Source organism: Drosophila virilis, chromosome 4, assembly GCF_030788295.1.
Source record: "Drosophila virilis strain 15010-1051.87 chromosome 4, Dvir_AGI_RSII-ME, whole genome shotgun sequence".
NCBI classification, from domain to species: domain Eukaryota; kingdom Metazoa; phylum Arthropoda; class Insecta; order Diptera; family Drosophilidae; genus Drosophila; species Drosophila virilis.
Window position 1 is genome coordinate 9,803,558 of NC_091546.1, and position 17,580 is coordinate 9,821,137.

The window sequence follows — 17,580 nt, forward strand, 5'->3', positions numbered from 1 at the left end:
TATATGGGCGACATTAGGCCTGTTTATAATATAGTAAAATCTGCTGTGTCTGGCTAATTGTATGAATGAATCTGTGCAGCTTCTTTTAACGTTTTCACTAAATTTTCCATGAAAATTCGTTGCCGTTCTGGTATTGAATGCCTTTGCTCTTGTTCGGTTGGCCTTGTTTAGCACATTAGCGGATCATTCCGTTACAGTTAATGACAGTCGATTGTCCAGATAAAATCGTATTTGTAATTAACACCCAAAGGGCATCGTTAACATCATTTAAGACATTTCTTAAGGGCATTGCGTCTGGTCCAGCCACATATCAGCATTTTTTCGGGTGCCATCAGCAGAAAACAGGTTCTTTATATATTTTTTTTTTTTTTGCCGTTTATAAATATTTTTGAGAGATCTGCACTTGAATGTAAAGTGGAAGGTAAAAAGCATACGTGACAGGCCGATGATTTTGATACTCTTAACAGGCAATTCTAAAAAAGTTTAAGATTAAGATATTGATTTGACATGAAGTTCGGTTCAGTTTCATTTCACTCAAATAAAATATGCATGCGTAGCATTACATGTGCAAATTTTTGTAACTACTTTTTACCAATTTAACTGGTAAAGGGATATATACTACATAACCAGCTTACCCATTTTCAGAGTGTAAGAATGAATCAAATAGATACAAATTTCAAATATTATTTTAAATAAAATAATATGAATAAGTGAAATTTCTACGCAATTTCAAGCTACATGGCGTATTCATGCGACTTGCGTTGGGAGAAATTAAACAAGAATTCGTCGCAGTAGCTCAAAAAAGCTTAAAGCGCATTTAATTAAATTGCCTGTGCCTGTTTCTGTCTGTCTGTCTGTGGCTGTCTCTCTGTTGCTGTGTCTGTCGCCTTGTCCCAGCGTCCCCTGTTATCTTTTGCCGATGTGGATGCGCAGTGCGTGTTTTTCTGGAACGAGTCCAGTTTTGGGAAGCCTGCCATCGCCTGCTGATGGGCATTGAAAATTGATGGTCAACGAGCGAAATACTTTGTTGTGTAGTGCAGCTGTATCTTTTGAGCGTGTATCTTGTAGCTGTGGCTGCTGCATAAAATTTAATGAGATTTTTGTCTCGTGTATTTTGCAGTTGCAGTTTTGGCTCATAATTTTAAATGTAGGTTAAGCATTTTTTGCATTTCACGAGTGCCAGTCGCGGACTTAAAAGTCATACGAAGGGTAACTAAAATCGGGCAATTGCATGGCAAAAAAAAATCTGTACGCTAACGCGAACGCAGCTTAATTGATCCCCTGGGCTTGTCAATTAGTTGCCAGAGTTAGCCAGGCATAAAAAAACAGCTCAAATTAAAAAAGAAATAATGCCTCAAACAGTTGTTGTCATCGAATCACTTCAAAGATACTTTGAAAACTCAACACGTCTACGGATTGCTACGCATCTCGAGCTGACTGCTGCTGTTGGCCTGGCATCCAACAATAGTCCAAATTAGAAAAAGACAACTATAACAAATAGCAACAGCAACAGCAACAGCAACAAACATTCATGTCATAGACATTGGACAGACAAATTTTTGCAAATGCAATCGCAGAAATCACAACAAAAAAATGTATATTTTTTTTTACTTGAGTTTCAGCTTTTTGTGCGTAGCGTTGGGAGTTGCTGGTTGACAATTGCCATGCGGGCAATTAACAATTTTTTATATCTTTTTTCTATATGCTTTTTGCTGACTGCGTCGTCTGGTTTTGGTCTTGTGACGTCGGCAAATGTAAACGCTCAAAACGTGCGCACCGCCAATAGATATAAACATTTTGTATCTTTGTATCTGCGTGCGCGTTTGTTGATATTGCATCCGTTAGGTGTGTGTGGCTGCATGCAAATGTTGTGAATTTTCGGCTGGCCACAAATTTTGGTAAGCAACGGCGACGACGTCAACGTCAACGTCACAGTCGACCGCGACCGCGACTGCGACGCGTGCGTCCGGTGCGCAGTTGGCTTTGATCAGCGATTGAAGTAATTTTTTTATTTTTCAGATTTGTTTGCATTTGAAGAATATAGAAAAAACTACCGCGCTACAAAGTTTTAAGCCTTGTCTAAACAATTTGCGCAGTTAGCGACGGAATGCAACAAAATTGTGCAATATTTGCAACACATGTACATATGCGCAACATACAAACAAGTATATAACATAAGCAAAATTTTATGTTTTAATCGAAATCTTATTATTGAAAGCATTAAATATGATTCTATACATTGAAAAAATTGCTTTTCCGCCAAGCCCAAATGTGTCAAAATGCATTTCACATAAACCATAGAAATTATTGAAACATTAAAATGATTTGCATAATCTACAAATGATATTTTTATTTGCTCTTTAGGCTTTGACAAATAAATATAAATTTTCATACATTTGTACCTTTTTTTTTGGCAATAGAAACACGTTCTTTGCATATTATCCGATAAAATATCTAAGAATGTGCACCCCATAATGCGCAGTATATGCTACTGTAAATGCTCCGCACATTTGATTTTTATGCGGTTTTACATTAAATTGTTAGACTTTTACGATTTAACTGCGGCTTGGAAAATAAACATAAAGATAAATGTAAATCGATGCTAATCATTTGTATACATTTTTGATGGAGCGCCGAGTGTGAAATTGATTTGATGGCCTCGCAGTACTAGCAGATGATTGTGTATGCCAAAAATATAATGACGTCAAATGAGCTCAATCTGTTCGGCAATTGTTGTGAATTGTGGATTGACAACGTAGACAACGGGGCGTATGGTCAATGGGGCGTATGAGCAATGCATACTTTAAGTGAGTGCTTAGTCTATTAATTTTATTAGCAATTCTGATATCAGACTCTTGATTTTGATTTTCTAAACGTTCTCAAGTTATGTTTAAGATGTTGGCTAAAAGAACGCTATATTTTGTATGCAAAACAAAATCAAAAACAAATACAAGTTATAGCTGCTTTTCAGAGTATTTGTGGTTTTCGTTTTTGACAAATTGCACGAGCTTGGCGTACTGCATTGCACGTAATTTATGAACCGGAGCTGAATAGGTGCGGTGTCATAAAGGAGACCATAGACAACAGTTCAATGATAAGCAATGCCAATCAACAACCTAAATTACAACAACAATAGCAAGGTGTGGGCCCTCTGATAATGATAGCAGTTCACTTATAGCTTAGTCTGCATAAATTAAGTGGTAAATTTTTGATGATTAATGAAAAGTATAGAAACAATATTAGGTAAAGGCGCGTACAGTGGACACTTGATACTAATAAATTACTCATGCACAATGTAAATTAAAATATTTGTATTGGATTTAATTTCAATTTGCACTTGACACCAAATCTGTTTGCAGTTAATTTGCTATTATTGTGATTTTACCGATCGCGCTCCGAAATTGAATTGTGTGTTCGTGGTCAATTGGCGATCTACCAAACCCGATATACCGATATTTGGCTTAAGTTGCAGATACAACGGCAACAGCAGCATCAACGACCGAAGACAAGACGCGATAAGAGCAGCTAGAAAGACAGCAACAACGACAACGATAACAACGACGACGACGACGACGACAACGTCCGCACATGCTGCCTGCTGGGGATAAACTGGAACTGGATTTTTCGGAGTTACGGCAACGGCAACGACAATGACGACGACAACGACGTCGATGACGACGACAACGACGCCAGCAGCAGGCAGGCGGCGCGGGCCACTTGTGGCCATATAGAATCACAGAGACGACAGATATCGAGACTCTCAGTATTGCACCACAGACACGACACAGAGCATAAACATCCCAAGCACCATAACCCGTCCAAGCGCGAAGCTCTCAATCTGCGCGTGGATAGAATCGAGAGCAATAGACATGCGAGTGAAAGAGAGGGAGAGCGCGCGCGGGGCTGAGAGAGTGGGAGAGGGAGGGAGCACGAGTGCCAGCCCAAAAAAGCTTTTTCAGGCCGAATTCGTTATCTGACCAAAGCGAATTTCCCGTTATAGCCTGTGCCCTTTTTCTCTGCAAGAGTTTTCGCATGCCAACACTTTCAACAATCCATTCTATACCCAAGCTTTTAAGCTTACGCATAAGTTTGCCCACAAACTACTCCGATAAACACTACGTAAATACGCACTTACCCAAAGTTAGTAATGTCAGCATTTTAGAGTCCTTTTGTGCACATTTCTTGATTGGAAAATCGAGATATGTTGGGCGAAAATCTCATGAAGTGTAAATCAAGTAATATAACTTATTTACAAGGAGATTTTTAATTTCGTAATTAATAATTAATCGTAATGTTGAATTGTCATTTATGATTTTAAGAGGAGGTCATCCGAAACATGTCTAATCTTTATTTAATTAGCTGGTACCTGTAGCTAAAGAGTGTCAAAGCAAAAAATTTGCGTTTAGTAGAGGAACTAACATACCCCAAAAAAACAATTCATGACTAGTGTTTTAAGCTTTTCAGTTGGCTTGCAAAAAAAAGGGAAAACAGTATTATTTTTTGAAAGCTTTTCATTTGTAAAGATTTCCCGCTATTTACGCTGCTTTGTTGCACTCTCTTGCTTTTGCTCTCCCTCTGTCTCTGCCTCCCTCTCTCTCTCTCCCTCTCTCTCTACTATTGCTGACAGGCTTTCGGAGCCTTTTTGTTGTTTACTTTTTGGCGCCACAGTCCGCGAACTTCAACAGGTTGCCACCCACTTTTTGTGGTCGCCCTTTGTGGCTATTGTTGTAGCTGCTGATAGACCGAACAAAACAAATGAAAAGCATTTCCAGCAAGACGACCCCTAAAGCAACCGTATACATTTGAACCTACCTATATAAGCCATATAATTTAGTACAAGCACAGAACTCGGCCTAAGGAAATGTATAGAAAAAGAATACCTAAGCGCCTCTTATGGGTGACCCATCAACAATTCTCAACTGCTGTTTATATAAGTTGTACAAGTGTTTTTTCTGTCTCTCTCTCTTTCTCTCTCTCTCACTCTATCTGTCGCTCACTTGTTCCTTCCTTTTATTTTGCTTCATTCTCGGCTTTAGGCATATGTATTTGCTTTTCGCGGCAGACTTACCTAATGCTAAATATAAGCATGCTAACAACAGGGGCTGATCTCCGGCCCAGGAGCAGGGCCACCCTTCGCCCCGCTCCCAACCCAAAAGCGCTCGTTGCGCGTTAAGTGGCAAAGTATTTGTGCGACTTACCTGCAATGAGAGAGGCAAATAACAGCAGAAAATCAGTTATATTTATAGCAAACAAAACACAAGATTACAGTTAGCTAAAGGGCGGCCAGGCTCTTGTTAATGTGGGCATGGCTCCGTGAGCTCATTAAATGCGCACAAAAGCTCTGTCGGCTCAAGAGGCAACCCATTAGCATTAATTGAAGCAAAGATGACACGACGATGAGATACATCTGGGCTGTGTGAGGGGTTGTATGGCAAGCTGCTGTGAAAATTTTACAGCAATGTAAAATTCGCTAAGCAGTTCTTCAAAGTGGATGCAAAACAGAATATAAAACTACCTCATGCATACCGAATATTTTATTTACTTTTAAGCCAAATGATCTATGCGTTTTTGGTCCTATAAATATATTCAACGCAAGCATCAAGGAATTTCTCTCAAAGATATATATTTAAAAATTTCGTTTTTCTTTGCTAATTTGGAAATACATTTTTACTTATAATATATGCTATATACGCCTGGCATTGCACGGGCCAAGTTTTTCAAATTTTAGAAATACGTTTTTGACAATGTGCCCGACTGCGGCAAATCAAATGTTTTCAATTCTTTCTTGAACCTCATGTTTCTTAATTATTAACTTGGTTTTCTCGTCCTTTTAAACTACCCTCAAATTTATACTAATATTTTGGCCTTGGCGAAACAAATAACAAACTCGAGTTTTAGTCTGTAGATAATTTTCTAGCAAAATTGACTTAACGAAGTTGCCTTTGCATCTGATCGAGTGCTGATCAAATTTTGTGCAAATTAATAATTTTGTATACTATATGACAGTATGTGTCTGGGCGTGTGTGTGTCTGTGAAATATGTTTGGCATGTGAATTCAATTTGCGCAAATGACTTTAGCTATTAAATATTTTGGTGCTCATGTTATTTACAGCTCTCCTAACCGTCTGGAATATGTATATATATGTAATTAAATTTTCATATTTTGTTGTGCATTTGCGCCTACTGCATTCGGACGCAATGTAATACAATTTACAGCTCGGAACCAAATGTAAATGTTACTCATACGCAACGTTGAGCACTATGAATGCGAATGCGAATGCTTTTAGCCGGACAGGGTAGACAAAGGGCGGGGGTTGGGGAATAGGTCTGTGCTGGGCAAAACAATTAGGGCACTGATTATCTAATGGCCCTCCAGAAGCAATTAGTCGAATGCTAATTGCACAACATTTGCAGAACTACATGGGCCGGCAAATGTCCGGACAACTAACTCACCTGGTCAATGCCTGGGTCAGTTCATTAGCAATTTTCGGTGTATGGCTTATAAACTTGCACGTAATTGGCTTTCTGAGTGTGTTGCACCACAATTTGAATAGCTCACGGGAGTTGCAGCTAGCTTGCGCGGCTTGTGCACGGCTTAAGCGACGTTTAACTTCTGCGGCTGCCACACCAAGCGGCTAGCTGACCAAGCTGGTTTGCGGACTGCCTCAAAACTGGACAGCCATGCACTACTCGATGCTCAGCCAGGGGGGCTTGGCATTACGTGTCACGCACAACCAGCTAAGACAAAGACACGCAAATGGGCCGCCGGCGCCACAGTCTAGAGACGTCGTTTACTTTAGGCTTGTGGTATTAATAAATTAAAAATAGGAACCAGAATCTGCATCTGCATCTAATTAAGAGAACAGGCATTCATGTGCAGGCAACGGGCAACCAAATATAGTTTTTTTCCAATTTCACACAAATCAGCGGTAAATGTCAAAACGCATGTTGCACAAATGCGTCAATTGCCAAAGCGGACGAACGCCAATAAATCATCAGCTGCACATGCCACAGAAAGAGGGAGGGATAGAGGCCGATAGAAAGAGATAGAGAGATGGGCGAGTGGCAGGGAGACCAAAAGAGACAGACGCCAATTCGACGTCTTATTGCCGATCGACCTGGCCAAGACTCGATATCAAAGCCGTTGACAGATTTCAGCGCGAACGCTTAAGCCAAACTAAAGAGCTCTTACCGCAATGCGGATTCCCTGCAAAAGATTGTTAAGCTGATCAACACAACCAAGTAATTCCCAGACTGCCCTATTTCTTAGGAAGCATTGCTTTTCGTGTCTTCTGTATGTTTATAAACATTATCACATCTCATTTCCTCTGTTAGAAATTAGAATGAATTTTATTTAATACAGCTTCTTTTATGCATCCACTTCGTAAATGTTTCCCATAATTATTTATCCATCCATGAGTAGTTTTCTAACCGAATTTAATTTGAATTTATTTTGCGTTTGAGCTAAGTATCATATATTTCATTCGCACAACAGAATGTTACAAAGTGCTAGACATATGCAATGTACGCAATCAAACCACTTTGTGCACTTAGCGTATAGAAAAACTAACAAATTTAATAAAATATTTTGGACAAGACAGGCAACAACAACAAACAAAGACAAGAGACACTTTGTATTTCAGTTTTTGGTTGCATTAATTATCGCCTTGCCATGAAATATGCGCGCCACGCATGCATAGATCAACAGGGGTTACCTGTGAAGGGGATGGAAAGGGGCGGAGGCGGGGGGTGGCAGGGTGACGTAGAGAGTGGGCACTGTGATCAGCGGGCGGCTGTTTGCTTTTTGTATGCTTCAACTTTTATGGAAACCGAACGCAGTGTAGATGGCTGCAGGACGCGGCAGGGGAGCGGAGCACAATGTTTGAAGCTTTGACTTTAACTGACTGTTTACCTGTGTGCCAATTAAATTAAACTCAATAAGCGAACCGATCGGCTAGCGATACAAATTGCGGCAGCGGTGGCAACAACTTTCAACGCTTTTTTGCCTAATGAACCAACGTTGCCATATCGCTGTCTGGCCATCGGTGAAACGTTTGACATTTCCGATCACTGACAGCGTTTGAAAGAAATAATTTTGTTTTATGTCATGAGCGGCCCCAGCTGTCGAGTTTATTGTGCCATGTCCGATTGCCTATCTGCAGGAGTGCGGCATGATCTCAGATACTATAAAAGCTAGATATGTAGCTTGATCAGAATGTAATTACAGGGTATTTCACAGTCATGCCAGCTCGAGTAGAGCGTAGAGATATATGATATTATTTATATTTCTCATTTGAAAGAAAGGGTTAGTAAATATATCAGTTGATCGGCTAGTAAAGCTTTAATATAACAGATTTTAGATACGAATTTCTTATTTTCTTATTCAATTAAAAAAAAAACGGAAGGAAAATCCGGAAATTAATTAAAATATCTAACTGTAAAGCTTTGACTTCTTCGACTTGCGCCATCTATCGTCAAATCGTGCGGTTTCTAAAAGCTTTTTTCAATAACATTTTTCAAAGCAGCACCAATGTGGTGAAAAGCTCTTCACGCACACAAAGAGAGAGAGGGAGGGAGCGGGAGAGAAAGAAAGGAGAGGAGAGAGTAGGACAAAGAGAATATAAGAACACCTTCAGTTAAGAGCAAATGCTTGGGCATGACTCTCTGTACATATCAGTCATACACTTTGACACATTGATAAGGATAAGACCTTGGCACGCCCCCTCCAAAAAGGAGCTAAGCCCAGGCACAGCTGCATGAAAAGCCGCCTTAATTGCAGTCATTAAACGGCATTCAACGCTTCAAACTGGTATTATAATATAAATATTAATAAAAATAATTCAATTTCGTCGACCAGAAAATGAAGCCACAAAAATGCCATAAAAGGATAAGACCATAAACAATAAACAGTCATGCGGTTCCTTGAGACGTGCGCATGTGTGTCCATGTGTGTGCATAGGGTGTGTGCGAAAAACTGTTGCAAGTGTCGTGTCATCAACAAGGATTCCACTCACTCCCCCCCACTCCACCCCATGCCTCCACAAGCCTGCTGCTACCCACTGGCATTGTGCAAATATTTGCATATTTAAGTTAGTTACTATTGTTGTTGTTGCTTTCAAAAGCAACCGCAAAACTCATAAGCGCATTTTAGTATCTTGTGCTCTGAGTCTTTTATGTATGTGTGCTGTTATGTGCGTGCCTGTGTGTGTCTGTCTGTGTGTGCACTTATATGCCTGACATACTGCTGTATAAATATATATGTATATATAAATATTCTTATATGTGTCCACGTGTTTACATTTTCAAATTGTCTTTGCTTACACGGAGGTCAAGCGCACGCTTATGAAGTTGACGCCGTCATTCTCGCAGGACAACAAAACGTTTAATTATGTCAGGTGTTAAGATGCCGGTTATCATGTCAAGCAATGTGCCACAGTTCGTATACGTTGCCTGCTTTTTAAAGCAGCCTTCTTGACTTGGTTTTGTTATAGTCTTTACCTTTCCTGCTTACCATCCGTTTACTACGTAACTTAGTTAATTAGTAGTGAAAGAAAGATTTCTATCGTTGCGAGCTCTCAGATTTTAATAGAACACTGCTTCACTTGGATTACCTTGAGACAGCCAGTAAAAAGTCCATATGTCCTTTGTATTAGTGATAAGAAAATAGCTGTGTACGATGTACAGCAAAGAAATAACAGAGAATCTTAAAAGAAAGTGATATATTTACTTTAATTACTTTCAAGTCTTTTAATATAGTTACTATATTTCCGACTGATTGTACCTAGCAACTACAAACCTTAGAGCTGAGTACGGGGGATATTCTAGTCGCGCACTTTCGATCAATTTTACTTTGTTACCCGCTTTTTCTCATTTGGATAATGCGTTCGCCATCCGCCATACTCCTCCAGGTTAACCCGGGCACATCTAAGCGCATAATAAGCTGCTTTCAGGTGGGGTTAATAAAAGTTTTAGAAGGTTTTACCCTACCAAAAGTTTCCCAAATGTTAGGAACAGACCAAGTTTCAACATGGTGCCCTGATGAGAGCAAATTTTCCGACTCAAATTAGTTGCATTGTTTGATGTTGACACTGACAATAGGAATGGCAATGACATTTCCCGAGCTCTTTGTGTGGCTTAAGATTTTTCCTGTGCTTGTTTATTTGTTGTTGCAAGTGCAACAGCTGCAGCTGGTAGGTAAAAGCCAGAGACGAGCCATGATTTAACTTTTTCCTGCTTTTCACTAAGCAGTATTTACTTTGAATGCTGTTTTGTGTACAGGCAAATGCAAATGGAAAGAAAATATATATATATTCAAGTTGGGGATTAAATGTGAAACCAGGTAATGCACTACAACAAATTAAATTGAGAGCCAAGGGAGGAAGACATAAGATACCTTTTAAGTTTAATGTGTAATGATAATTTGGAGATGCGATATTTTGTTATATATTTAAATAGGCTAGTGAGACAGAACAATTATACAATTAATAAGATTATTTTGTATATAATATTATATTTATTATATATAGATGCAAGTCCTTAACACGATACCAGATGCTGCAGGAAAACAGAATACACCGGCAGAGGGACTTGGCTGTTACTTTTTAAATTTTGTTTTCATTAGCGCAAAGTATCCCTTTTCACATTAATTAGTTATAAATATAGAAAAGGCAAGCGTTTGTCTTGGCAGAAGAAAGTTCAGGGCACTCCTGAACGTGTTTTTTCTTTATTTTGCGAGTGCTAGTACGGAGTTTAAAAGAGATAATTGGGTAACTTAGAATTTTCTTTTATGCAAGACAGCAAAAACTAAGAAGTCTCCCAAAGCTTTCTATGTTAATAGGATATATAATATAAAATAATATATAAAGAGTATATGTTTTTTAATCCCCTCTGCACGGTACGAACAGAAACTCTTGGGTCAAGTTCAATCTCTTTAATTGAGCCATTCGCAAGAAGACAACAATGTTCAAATTGTGGCTTATAACTGCTGTGTGGTTCTTATTGTAATTTTAATTTCTGTGATTTCAATTGCAGAGAAGAATTATTAGGTTGACTTGGGTTCGGTTCGTGAGAGCGTAAGAATTTCGCACACTTCAGATAAAATAAATGAAATGCAATCTCATTTAAAGCGTTTCTTTATAAATGTCAAGTGCGGTAAATTCAGCTGCGTGCAGATGACAACAGGAGGTCTTGTGAACATGGTTGACAACAAACACATCAATCACATTCACAGTTCATTAATAAATAACGGCATAATGTTGATGTATGACAAGGCATTTAACATAGCTTCAAGCCCAGTACTGAACCCGAATGAGTTTCCTGAGAACGTGTCAAGTGACAGTCACTGAAATATTTGCTCTACCAATTTAGCGGTCTCTAGATCTTTAATAATGCCTGCAGAGAAGCCGTACATCTTTACCTTCAATTGAACGCTTCAATTTAAGGCTGCGCCTTTGCTAATTCATAAATTAACGGCCCATGAACACCAAAGGATATAACAGCCAAAGTATTGTTGTTGGGGCTCTGGTAACATTGACCGGAAACGGAAATGAGACGAGACAACAAAATGTTTGTTCGTTTGCACTGCCTTAGCGAGATAATGGCGCCCCACAGAGCGAAACAGTTGTTCCAATTTAGTGCTCAGCCTGCGAACACGGATTCCGTCTCCTTCCCCACCTACCTTACCTAGAGAATTAGAATATGCCGGTGAGTTAGGCGGAGTATTACGGTTGGACGTGAGTTACAAAATGTCTTGTTGAAATTTTAACAGCTTTTTCGATCGTCAGTTTTTCTTTTAAAAAGGCAATTATAATATTGTTATAAACTATGTAAACGTTAGTCGTAACTGGCTAGATCGGACCATTATAGCAGCCATATTATATTCGTTCATCGAGATTACACAACTATATTGTCTGTAAAGGAAGCATCGATCAGCAATGAAGTTTAAATTAACCCAAAATCATTATACCGTAAATTCCCTTTCTATGTTTGTAAATATATTTGTTCATTATTAAGATCGTGTTAGATCGTAAAACATATATTTTTATCTGTTGTCTCTCAACACAGACATATAAAAGCTTGGAGTGTAAGTAAAACACGTCAAAAGAAGACTTGAACACGTCTTTAAATCCATTTTCCATTTCCATTGTAGGTAAAAAGCTTATCTCTTCCCTGAGAAATTTGACGTGTCTTATGCTAATCCATCCCAAGTGTCAATTCGTTCGTCCGTATCAAGCCAGTCAGCGATTTAATCGAGCGACCCGTCGATTCCCTGCTGATTGAGCACTTTATTTGGCAAATCTTTCAGCTTCTTATACCCTGTAACCATTCAAAATGGGTATAGACGGTATAATATTTAATTTTAAATCATTTTGACTGGTAGATGGAGGCTACTCTAGACTCTAAAGTCAGATATTTCTAGGAAATAGATGGCACGCGTAGATTAAATTTGTTTCATACCATCAATCAAAATCTCTTGCTTCTTAAGAAAATCTCATAAATAATATGCGCTTAGACATTCAATTAGTATCTTATGGCTGGATACAGGATACCAACCAGTTAGTCATTCCTGACTAAACGTTGCATTGTTTATTTTTGCTTTTTATTTGTCTTTGAAAAAATACCCCCGTAAACGTTAATAAATAATGCATGCGTCTTTTGTATATGTAGATTTAGTCTGACGGCTTCTGCGGGTTAATGTGCTGTCAATGGCGGCTGGGCCGAAAGTTTAAACGGCGTGCAATTGATTTTGCTACGCCCAATTCAAGCACTTGAAGGCTGGAAGGCAGAAAATAAGCAAAGGCAGCTGCTATGGCAATGTCGCTGTCAACACGCCGATGTTTGGGCTGAGATGTCAGAGATTGCAGCCCCATACGAACCAAGTACACGCTTACTCTTGTCTATACTTTGGCAAGGCAAACAGCTGACAAGTGGACACAGGCTCCATAGCGAGAGAGACAAGCTCCGCATCTCCATCTCTGGCTCCAGCTCTATCCTTAGCAGAGAATCTGACTTTGCCTCAGGCATGGACCCATTCAAAGTGATTTAGTGCTTGTGGTCAAGTGGACCATGATTGACTTGGCCCTCCTAAGAGCTAAACGAAACCAACACACACAAACTGGGCATTGCTCAGTGCGGAATGGGCTTCAAGGAGAAACCAAGCTAAATTAGTTACAAAACAAATTAAGATAATTTAATTTTGCAAGAACAAATACTAAGAATTTATCTAGCTTATGCAGCAGCTATTGAAATACATACAGATAAATATTTATAATGCATTTTAATGCTTGCCGCCTCGACTATTGCATTAGCATGTTTATTTTCAATTATAGTTAAGTGCCTTTTTTGTTGTTTTTGAATTATAGGAACTAATAAGTGGCTTATTCTCTTATTGACGTATTGTAGAATTAAATAAATCAAAATAAAATGCCAAATTAAAAGAACACGAAGATAACACTAATCTACAAAGGTCTGTTCTCTTATCCTGAAGGAGATATAGAAGCTATTTATATGTTTTAGTCACATACTTTTGCTTCGATGGGCTCAGGATACCAAAAATCGGACAAAGTATATGAGGTAGAAGTAGCCTTGCCACTTGGATTGCCCAATAAGAGTCAGCCTCCACTTTGAGTAAACTATTTTAATATAAGTTTCCCTAATAAGTTGATGTTCATTCGTAACTTTGAATTTCGTAGCGTAGCTCATAATACCAACTTATGAGATTATTGCGTTGATTGTGTGCGTGTCAAAGGCGACCGCAGTTATAATTTAGTTAGCCTTGCCACGCCCACACCTGATTACCACCCACTCTATTCAATTCCATTGTAATCGCATGTTTGGGTGCACTAAGTGCAATTGCTTTTGTGATTTGATTTGATTTCTTCGATAAGCTTCACCCGCTGGTAACATGCAAACGACACAAGCGAAGGAAACTGCGAGCAGCTGCTTACTGGGGCGCTTTTAATTATTAAATGCTTGGCTACTGGGCGTGGCAAGCATGTCGGCAAACTTACTCATTATGGATTTAAAGACGTTGTGGCCGCCGTTGTGAGGCAATAAAAAAAAAACTTTTTCCCGCTGCCCGAAAACTTTCGCTTGCACTGCTGTCACTTAAGGATTTGCTGCGCGTTTCGGGAATGGATATTCTGACGTTAGCGCTTAAGTTGTTGTCAATGACTTTTACTCTTCAACTGGCAGCTGTCTATTCCCTGGTGGCCCAGAATTTAGCTGAAGGGAAGCTGTCTGGGGTGAGAGAAAGTTATAGGCATTGTACTTGTAGTTGTTGCTGTCGCCAAGTCATTAATGGAATGTGGCTTAAGCACAGGATATTCGCATGCCTATTGGGATGCCTTTTCAAATGCAATTGCTGCATGTCCCTGACATAATTTACAATTTCAATAACGTTTCCAGCGCGTCATCCTTTCCAACAGGAACACTCCTGAGTCTGAAGACGTCAGCCTCAGCTACAGCATTATTATCGTCATCATCATTATCATCATGGGAGCTGCTGCTGCTGCTGGGGGGGCATGCGCATTTGTCATCATTAAAAATGTATAGAGGCAATGGGCAAGGAGCAAAAATTAGTTTGCGAGCTGCTGTGCGTCCTGTGACCAGGATATTTATGCGTGTGCAGCTGCCAGGCCAAAGGCACTTCAAATGTCACGCTTTACCGCCTTTTACTTTTGTTTCATTTGCCGTTGTTGCCGCTGCTCATTATGGCTTAAAAAATGTTAAGCACGTCGACGCCTGTTTTTGCGTGGCAAGTAAAAGTGGGCATGTCCTTCTGCCTTGTCCCACATTGAGTCGCACCACTTGAAACAGGTCGCTTGGGTCCAACCAAGCCAAGTGCCCAGCAGCTACCAAAGCCACTTGATAGTCAACGCTGACATCTCATTATGGTTGTCAGCGCTTTGCCTAGGACCGAGTACGGTGCGTATGTGTAATGTCTGCAGCTTCACTTCCGCCTACCTTCTACCCCCTGCCGCCTGCCGCCTCCTACCACTGTCTGCCTGCCTGCTCTCTCTCTGCCATCTTGTTTGCTCATGTGTAAGCAAAAAGGCTACTACGTGAATTATTTTTATGTGCCTTAGAGGACCAATTTTTGGTTGCCTGCTGTGTGCGTGTGTGTGCATGCATGTGTGTGTTTGTTAGTGGTCTCAATTTAAATTCATATACATTTTTTTTCGGGTCTAAATCTATTTTTATTGGATGCTATGAAGGCATTATCAGAAAAGGGCATTGAATTGTGTACAAACAAATTTATTTAATTAGATATCAAAGATATTTATCCATTCGTCCCTTGTCAAAGTAATAATGCCACAGAGCAAATAATTAATGGTAACCAGACAATTTGATACTCTCTACTATAAACGAAAGCCAGACAATAGCTTGATTATTTTCCAACTTGACACATACATATCGTCAAGCCTTTAATTATCACATACAACGTAGGGGCTGTCCAACCTTCACTCTGTTGCAATGCAATTGTCGCTGAGCTGACAAAATGAGCAACAGCCGGCACAAGTTGTTGGCTGAGCTGATCAAACAACAGCAGAAATAGCACTGCAAACTCGCAGTCGTAATTTGCAAAGCACTTGAATTGTAGGAAACCGCATGTCCAGGACACTGGCAAGCCGCCCACTTTCGATTGCCTGCGCATAATGCAGAGCAACCACAATGACAACAACTGGAACAACGGCAACGGCAACAATTGTTGGCCAATTGTATGGCTGATGCTGATGCACAATGGTGTCCTGACAGCGCCTGTCTGCGCTGTGTTATCCTGGCAGTACCGGTGTGTGCGTTTCCTTCGTCTCAACTTTTAATCCCGCTGCATTGGCAGGAGCAAAGAGGAGCCCGGATTTACGCTTCGTCAGCTGCAAAAAGGTGAGCGGATGCCAAATCCACAATCCGATTCGTATCCCGATTTACATTTTCGTCCCCAACAGCAGCTCTCGACGCGGACACAAATCAATATTTGTTTAAGCTATTCAAAGGTCATTTGCAGACGCTTCGACACGCTATGCGACGTAAGTGCTTAGTGTAATATGAAAATTGTCTAAATTGAATTCAGCTACATATTACAGTATCCGCAGGGAGCACAGTGCAAAGTATTTGTTTTCGAAAAAGAGTCCTTATAATATATATTGAATATTGCTCTTATTTTTGTTTAGAAAATTGCAGCCCGCGCATATTCGCAACCTGCGAACCAGCAACCGTGGACTTAGAGCTAATCTGAAACCTTAAAGGGGCAAATTAAATTTGCTGAAGGAAGAAAATAAATATAAAAGAGAAAAGAAATGAAAAACAACAATTGGACGGGCATCGCCGGCTTACACAAGCTTTGTTACTTAAGAATTAAAAAATCAGGGTTTTAAGTCAAGTCCTTCGGTAAATCTAAAGTTCGTCTTGTTTTAATATTAAAATAGAGATGAGACTCATTCATAAATAATTCTCTTACGCTTTCCCATTTTATTCGAGGTATGCGTTTTGGAGAGGTTGGCTTGCAATAAACAAGTTTGACAAGGGACAAGCAGTAAAGCTGTTGCACCACACATCTGACAGTCGCCGCAGACCGAAGTTTTTACTTAATCCCAGAGTTCTAGTTGCTGTTCACATCTATAAAATCTCGACCACTTTGTTTTATGAGCTGTATAGCCCCAACAATTTGTCTAATATTGCACTTAAAAATCATTGCCGGTATTAGCTGTAAATTGTGTGTTAAAGAGCTGCCAGAAATTTGGCGCCCGAGCAGGGAGCACAGAAATATATAAAACTGGCTTTAAGCTCAAAGGACCCGTTGATTCGACCACAGAAAGAAAGGTAACGTACTCAGCTGAAGATGCTGGCTGGATGCCAGTTTTAATTACCAGAAGTGAGTAGCTTTGAAAGTACTCTCTCTCTCTCTCTACTTGAAACCCTTGAAACCCCTGTGCCCTTTGAAATACTTGTCTCTCATACATGCATGTGTGTATGTCATCTCTCTCTCCTCTATGGCACTCGCTTTGTGCAATACAGTCAAAATTAAATATTTAAGTTGCATATTAAAAATTCTGATAAATTTTGTCATATACATATTTTGCATATATAATGGAAGGCACATGTCTGTGAAATAAAAAACCCGTAAGTTAATTTTAATCGTCATTATAATTGCAATGTTTGCATGCGCCTGCATTTCAAATGTAATTTGATCCAGTTAATATTCTGGAACCAGGCTGAGGGGCTGCTTTGATTATTTATGCTTACCCCTTTTGAGGCCAGTTAAGTCAGTCAGAGACCAGAGCAGACCAGGGCAGACCAGAAGCAATCATGACCAAATGAAATCACTGAAGCGTTCTGCAACAGCATGAGCCTTGAACAAGTACCCTGGTTGCCCAGTCGGCCGATTAAAAGCAAATAAAATCGGGCAACAAAATATACGATAAGGGTTGGGAAGCGAAAATCAAGTATGTGAGTTGTGTTTGGCAAAACGGCTCGATGGGCTCTACTTTTACTGGGGCGAGCAAAAGCGTAGCATCTGTGGTCTTCCTTTTGGCCTTTAACAAAGCAAATCTGATAGTCAAAACGGAGACGATTCACAACGAT

General features: G+C 39.7%; 1 protein-coding gene across 11 annotated transcripts in view; it reads right to left on the reverse strand.

The window, feature by feature from the left end:
- Positions 1 to 17,580, reverse strand: part of Pde1c (Phosphodiesterase 1c) — a 94,370-nt gene that overhangs the window by 66,855 nt on the left and 9,935 nt on the right. For 3 of the 11 annotated variants that reach the window (XR_011416547.1, XR_011416546.1, XM_032438559.2), the window contains exon 1: positions 3,258 to 3,610. The exons of 2 other annotated variants lie outside the window; for them this stretch is intronic. The gene's annotated coding sequence lies outside the window, so the exon portion shown is untranslated. Of the gene's footprint in view, positions 1 to 3,257; positions 3,612 to 17,580 lie in introns of those variants that run through there. 6 more of the 11 variants (XM_032438558.2, XM_070208776.1, XM_015172915.3 and 3 more) reach the window with 6 other exon arrangements.